Source organism: Cheilinus undulatus, linkage group 7 (genome assembly GCF_018320785.1).
Source record: "Cheilinus undulatus linkage group 7, ASM1832078v1, whole genome shotgun sequence".
Lineage (NCBI taxonomy): Eukaryota > Metazoa > Chordata > Actinopteri > Labriformes > Labridae > Cheilinus > Cheilinus undulatus.
Window position 1 is genome coordinate 52218390 of NC_054871.1, and position 8283 is coordinate 52226672.

An 8283-nucleotide genomic window follows, 5' to 3' on the forward strand; every position below is an offset into this window, starting at 1 on the left:
CTGACTATAGTGGACCGGTTCTCCAAAGGCGTCCATTACGTCCCTCTCCCCAAGCTCCCCTCTGCCTTGGAGACGGCTCACCTGTTGGTCCTCCATGTCTTCCGTATCCATGGAATTCCTAGCGACCTCGTGTCGGACCGCGGACCCCAGTTTGTATCACGTGTATGGAAAGAGTTCTGCAAGGAGCTGGGGGCCACAGTCAGCCTATCCTCTGGGTACCACCCACAGAGCAACGGCCAGACTGAAAGGGCCAATCAGAGTCTGGAGGCGGCCTTACGTTGTGTTGCTGCCCATCATCCCTCTACCTGGAGCTCTCACCTCCCCTGGATTGAATATGCCCACAACTCTCTCACCTGCGCTGCTACCGGCATGTCTCCGTTCATGTGTTGCCTCGGGTATCAACCCCCTGTTTCCCGAACAGGAGATCTCGGTCTCCGTCCCTTCCGTGCAGCACCATCTCCAGCGCGTCAGAGAGGTGTGGCGGACAGCCAAGCGGCACTCGCGCACGGCTGAGCGCAATAAAAGACTGGCTGACGCCCACCGCACTCCTGCCCGGAATATCTCCTGGCCAGAAGGTCTGGCTCTCCTCCAGAGACCTACCCTCGAGACAGAATCCAAGAAATTGACCCCGCTACGTTGGACCTTTTGAGATCACCAAAATCATCAACCCTCGGCAGTACAGCTCAAACTTCCTGAATCCATGAAGATCCATCCCACCTTTCATGTGTCACTACTCAAGCCGGTCTCCTCCAGTGATCTGAGCCTCCTACCGTCGCCCCTCCTCCCCGGATCATCGATGACCATCCCGCCTTCACCGTTTCCAAGATCCTGGACGTTAGACCTCGAGGCCGGGGTTACCAGTTTCTGGTAGATTGGGAGGGGTACGGCCCGGAGGAGCGCTCCTGGATTTCCAGAAAACTAATTTTAGACGACAACCTTCTTCGGGATTTCTACAAGGCGCACCCGGACAAGCCTGGCAGGACGCCAGGAGGCGTCCGTTGAGAGGGGGGTACTGTGGTGTTTATTTTGTATTGAATATTTTACTTTGTGGTACTTCCGGTTTCCGGAGCTGGTTGCTGGCTGCTAACTTGACTCTGTTTCTCCTGAGGCGTTCACCCTGCCCCCCTGGTGCTGTGGAGAGGCACACCTGCAGCGAATCCTCTAATCACACCTGCTATTTAAGACTGGCTGCAGCTCTCTACAGCGCCTGAGTCTTGTCTACTTTACCTCACGGTAAACGTCGTCTCCAGGCTCCTTCTTGTGATTCTTCAGAGAAGTTCTTTGTGCCTTTTGGATTATTCCAGTGATCTCTAGTGCTTGCATTTTGTCTTTATTGTCGCTAACGTGCCTCTCCTCCTTTTTTTCCAGTGCCTCCTGCTCAATTCACCACAGCCAGCTCCAGCACTCCCTCACTCCCTCCTGGACTCTTGAAATCCCCTTCCCTGGTGCACTTATCCTCACAAATAAACTGTTAAAACTGCTTCCGTCTCCGCACCTGAGTTCAACCCACACGCAAACATCACACTCTCTCGAAAATGTCCAGATAGTGTGGTCCAGCACTGCAAAATAATGCAAGTATATTTAATTTAGACATAGTAAAAAAAATGCTCATAAATTGTGAAATGATGGTTCAAAAATACAACAAATATATAGACATTTTGATGTATTTTTGAACCATCAAAATGCCTATATATTTGTAAAAAGGATGCAACATTTGTTGCTTGGCTAGCCGGTTAAGGGGGGCCCTGTGTGATATTCTTTCTAGGAGCCCTAAATCCCTAGCTACCTATGTGCGTATTGACCGTAACGCTAAACACACAGAAACAGCTCAGAATGAGATGCCATAGAATGGTAGGTTGAATATTACATTAAAAAAAAAAAAAAAAAAAAAAAAAACTGCTGTGTGTCCTATTGATCCAACTTAATATTTGAATTTTAGGACAATTGGTCACAAGACATGTAAATTTAACCCAGAAATTTTGGAGGACAAATCTGTGAAAGAATGAGGTGTGTCCTATTGATCCAACTCAGAACATCATTTGAGGTTGATTTTAGGACAGTGAGTCAACATGACATGGAAGCTATTGAAGAAAAGCCCTGCAGTTTTAAGCCTTTCAGACAGAAATTTATTGATGTTCCCTAAGGCCCCGTTAACACGGAGACAAAAACGATATATTGCCGTTTCGTTTTGAAAAAGTTTTCCGTAGAGACGGGATCGTTTCAGGAAATGTCCACCTAAGCATGACACCACTGAAAACGACTGAAAATGCTGTAGTACATATGCCAAGCCTGTACGTGGCGCTGTAATGCTGCCACGGAAATGCACCAAGAAAGAAGAACATCACAGATAACTGGTACAAACTTTCTTCTAGTCGCCCTTCTGGTTGTTCTCCATGTTAGATTTAAGAACATCTGGTTTATACGTTTCTCAGCGGTGGAAAGGAGCGTCAGTTTTTGCTGTAAAAGCCAGAAAAAGATCAGTAGCTTCTGCAGCACGAACACAACCCTGTAATCCTCCATTGTTGTTTTGGTGGGACCCACGCAGGCGTCTAAAGAGAGAAACGCTGTGTGTGACTTAATCGTTTCAAGAAAGATGGCCATCCACATGGAGACAAAACGGTAGTTGTTTACAGATTTATGCTTTGGGACCCGGTTTCATAAAGTGTTGTTTACAGTCACCCAAAACGTTGTTTCTGTGAGGATGAAGCGCCGATACGACCAAAAACTGTTGTGTATACTCCTGAATTCGTCTCTGTGTGGACGGGACCTAAATAAACACCTGTCATCAACAGCGAGGGTGCTGAGGAAATTTCACCATCCTGTTATCAAAAATACTTTGTTATACATAGAATGAAGGAAGTGGCCTTTAAAATAAAACATTTGATTTATCCAACTAGTCTAGTCATTGCAAGATTTAGAGTTGTGGAGAGGAACTGTTTTCTGTAACCATGAGCTTGAAACTGTTAGCCACTTTTTCTTAAAATTGTCTCCATAGTTACTTATTTTGGTTAGATTCTACAATGTACAGACCAATGTTAGGTTAAAAGAAAGGATTTTATTTTTTATGAAAATGGAAACTATCAAAAGAGTAATATGTTGAATTGATTTATATTGTATATTCATGAGTGTAAATGGAGTCAAAAGTCACCAAAGATACAACAATTTATACAGGGGAAAGAATATTATATGACCATATTAAATGGAGTGAAAGACAAAAGAGCAAAGAAAAGTCATTTTGGAATATGTTTATTTAATTCAAGGTGTATTTATGTATATATGTACATGTGGATATAATGTATTTATTATATACACACAGGTGATGTGTAAATATTGTAATCTTTGTGTAAAAATAAAACTACAACTCAGAATCATTTTAGTTAACTAAACCTGACTAAAGAACTAAAACTACAATTCAGAATCATTTTAGTTAACTAAACCTGACTAAAGAACTAAAACTACAATTCAGAATCATTTTAGTTAACTAAACCTGACTAAAGAACTAAAACTACAATTCAGAATCATTTTAGTTAACTAAACCTGACTAAAGAACTAAAACTACAATTCAGAATCATTTTAGTTAACTAAACCTGACTAAAGAACTAAAACTACAATTCAGAATCATTTTAGTTAACTAAACCTGACTAAAGAACTAAAACTACAGTTCAGAATCATTTTAGTTAACTAAACCTGACTAAAGAACTAAAACTACAATTCAGAATCATTTTAGTTAACTAAACCTGACTAAAGAACTAAAACTACAATTCAGAATCATTTTAGTTAACTAAACCTGACTAAAGAACTAAAACTACAATTCAGAATCATTTTAGTTAACTAAACCTGACTAAAGAACTAAAACTACAATTCAGAATCATTTTAGTTAACTAAACCTGACTAAAGAACTAAAACTACAATTCAGAATCATTTTAGTTAACTAAACCTGACTAAAGAACTAAAACTACAGTTCAGAATCATTTTAGTTAACTAAACCTGACTAAAGAACTAAAACTACAATTCAGAATCATTTTAGTTAACTAAACCTGACTAAAGAACTAAAACTACAGTTCAGAATCATTTTAGTTAACTAAACCTGACTAAAGAACTAAAACTACAGTTCAGAATCATTTTAGTTAACTAAACCTGACTAAAGAACTAAAACTACAATTCAGAATCATTTTAGTTAACTAAACCTGACTAAAGAACTAAAACTACAATTCAGAATCATTTTAGTTAACTAAACCTGACTAAAGAACTAAAACTACAGTTCAGAATCATTTTAGTTAACTAAACCTGACTAAAGAACTAAAACTACAATTCAGAATCATTTTAGTTAACTCAACCTGACTAAAGAACTAAAACTACAATTCAGAATCATTTTAGTTAACTCAACCTGACTAAAGAACTAAAACTACAATTCAGAATCATTTTAGTTAACTAAACCTGACTAAAGAACTAAAACTACAATTCAGAATCATTTTAGTTAACTAAACCTGACTAAAGAACTAAAACTACAACTCAGAATCATTTTAGTTAACTAAACCTGACTAAAGAACTAAAACTACAACTCAGAATCATTTTAGTTAACTAAACCTGACTAAAGAACTAAAACTACAACTCAGAATCATTTTAGTTAACTAAACCTGACTAAAGAACTAAAACTACAACTCAGAATCATTTTAGTTAACTAAACCTGACTAAAGAACTAAAACTACAATTCAGAATCATTTTAGTTAACTAAACCTGACTAAAGAACTAAAACTACAATTCAGAATCATTTTAGTTAACTAAACCTGACTAAAGAACTAAAACTACAACTCAGAATCATTTTAGTTAACTAAACCTGACTAAAGAACTAAAACTACAACTCAGAATCATTTTAGTTAACTAAACCTGACTAAAGAACTAAAACTACAATTCAGAATCATTTTAGTTAACTAAACCTGACTAAAGAACTAAAACTACAACTCAGAATCATTTTAGTTAACTAAACCTGACTAAAGAACTAAAACTACAATTCAGAATCATTTTAGTTAACTAAACCTGACTAAAGAACTAAAACTACAATTCAGAATCATTTTAGTTAACTAAACCTAACTAAAGAACTAAAACTACAATTCAGAATCATTTTAGTTAACTAAACCTGACTAAAGAACTAAAACTACAATTCAGAATCATTTTAGTTAACTAAACCTGACTAAAGAACTAAAACTACAATTCAGAATCATTTTAGTTAACTAAACCTGACTAAAGAACTAAAACTACAATTCAGAATCATTTTAGTTAACTAAACCTGACTAAAGAACTAAAACTACAGTTCAGAATCATTTTAGTTAACTAAACCTGACTAAAGAACTAAAACTACAATTCAGAATCATTTTAGTTAACTAAACCTGACTAAAGAACTAAAACTACAATTCAGAATCATTTTAGTTAACTAAACCTGACTAAAGAACTAAAACTACAATTCAGAATCATTTTAGTTAACTAAACCTGACTAAAGAACTAAAACTACAACTCAGAATCATTTTAGTTAACTAAACCTGACTAAAGAACTAAAACTACAATTCAGAATCATTTTAGTTAACTAAACCTGACTAAAGAACTAAAACTACAGTTCAGAATCATTTTAGTTAACTAAACCTGACTAAAGAACTAAAACTACAACTCAGAATCATTTTAGTTAACTAAACCTGACTAAAGAACTAAAACTACAATTCAGAATCATTTTAGTTAACTAAACCTGACTAAAGAACTAAAACTACAATTCAGAATCATTTTAGTTAACTAAACCTGACTAAAGAACTAAAACTACAATTCAGAATCATTTTAGTTAACTAAACCTGACTAAAGAACTAAAACTACAACTCAGAATCATTTTAGTTAACTAAACCTGACTAAAGAACTAAAACTACAATTCAGAATCATTTTAGTTAACTAAACCTGACTAAAGAACTAAAACTACAATTCAGAATCATTTTAGTTAACTAAACCTGACTAAAGAACTAAAACTACAACTCAGAATCATTTTAGTTAACTAAACCTGACTAAAGAACTAAAACTACAATTCAGAATCATTTTAGTTAACTAAACCTGACTAAAGAACTGAAACTACAACTCAGAATCATTTTAGTTAACTAAACCTGACTAAAGAACTAAAACTACAACTCAGAATCATTTTAGTTAACTAAACCTGACTAAAGAACTAAAACTACAATTCAGAATCATTTTAGTTAACTAAACCTGACTAAAGAACTAAAACTACAATTCAGAATCATTTTAGTTAATATACAGTCAGTGTTAACTATTGGTTGAGGATAACGTACCAGTCTGTGTCTCTCATCAGCTTGAAGCTCTTAGAGAGGCTCTCTGAAGGGTCATACAGAGGCCTCAGCTCCTCCAGGTCATCGAAATCTTTGGTCTCACATCCTGAGATCTCATCCAGAGTCAGAGAGAATTTTCCACTGTGTAGACAAAAAACTCCCACTCTCCCCCTAAAGCCCTTTTAGGCCTTATTGACTACCATTAAAACCACTTATTTTCATTCTACTGCCACTGCAATACAGAAATAAGAAATCCTATTAATTCCTCTGTAATACAGTCATTCAGAGGTAAAAATATTTGCACAAAAAAAAAAAAAAAAAAAAGCCACAAAATTTTGCCATTTTTCAGTGTTTGCAGAGAGGCATTGTGGGAGATAATGACCTTGTTTGAACTGATAGGATATATCAGTGACTGTAGGCCAGTGGAATTAATATTTCAACTAAACTACTTTGAGTGTTTTCTATCGATGTCAGAGTCTGGGGAAAAATTAAAATTATGGAAATGGGGAGTCACGTGGATACGGCATCCAAGATGGCTGCTACGTGAGCGGGGTCCTGTCCTGCACATGCTAATTTAGAGTATTTAATGTAAAAAACGCACATCTGTTATTCCTTTCAAGGCTCATTCCGAGAACTACTACAACCGGCATCAAAATTTGTGGTGATAGAAGGTGGAAAATATGGAAACATCGAAGTATTTCAAGAATACGACTCGCATGTCTACTCGGAGCAGCCCTGCACATGAGGAGGAGCACGTTGAAACACCGACCACCTTGTTAATTATCCCGGATGGCTTTGAAAAGCTATTCACAGAAATGCTGTCTTGGCTCTTTGTTGGCTCTTTGTTGGCTCTTAGTGGACTTTTTAACGGACGGCTTTAAAGGACCTCTTAGTGGACTCTTTAACTTTTTATTGTTATACCTGATGACCATTTACTAGAGTGGAACTTTGGCTGACACTGCTCTGACGAACTTTGCCTAAGCGGGCCAGGCGAGGAGACCTGTCCTGACCCCCCGGACACGGGGCCGGTGGTTTATTTGGTCTGGGTACTAACTTAGTGCAGACACTTAACCAATTAATTTGTTTAGTTTGGTTCTTTCTTTAGTTATTTCTTCTTTGAATTATTATTGGGTTTGCTTTTGGATTATATTTGACTTATTGGTTATAAACTGTTTTTGGTTTCTCATTTTGATAATTTTCTTGTTTAGTGATAGTTTCTCTTGGTTTGGGGTAGAGGTGTTTTATATTCTGTATATAGTGATGTGAGGTCTGTCATTAATGCATGTTTTTAATAGTGTTTTCTCTTTTTGTTTGACAGGTGCTGTGGGCCCCCGGAACGGCAGCGGTCCCCTGGTGGTGGTCCCTTTTCCACTTTTGATTTGCTGTTTCACGGGTGATATGTAGTTTTGGACCCTTCCCCTTTCTGTTACCGCTGTCGTGGTAAGCCCCAGCCCTGTCCTTATTTTCCGTTCTGGTAGACCCTCATACCACTGTTTATTCTTTATTTAGTCTGCAACTGTTTTAACCATATCTGTCTAATAAAGTATTTTGATATTTGGAAATCACGCTCTCTGGCCCTGTGGGTTTATTCGAACTGTGTGCCTGTGTTATTGAGTTATAAATTTAGTATATCCTGGGGTGCAAGCCCTCAGGCGGCGTTGTTTGGTATTTCACATTGCTCACCTTGCCACATTCTGGCGTTGCTGGCAGGACCCACAATTTAAGGGCAGACGTGATTTCCATTTGTAAATTGTGTAACTTTTGTGTTTCAACTGTTGAGCCAGACTTTGTGATAGAGCCAAGACAGCAGTAACATCACAGGAATTTAACTATTCTTAAAACCATTATCCCCTTAATTTCCTATTGGAGGCTTAGGTGTGGTTGTTGTTGTTGTTGTCGGTATGGAGGAGGAAGTGCAGCAGCTTTGGGAGCTCGTGCTGCAGCTGAAGGCAGACAACAAGCGGCT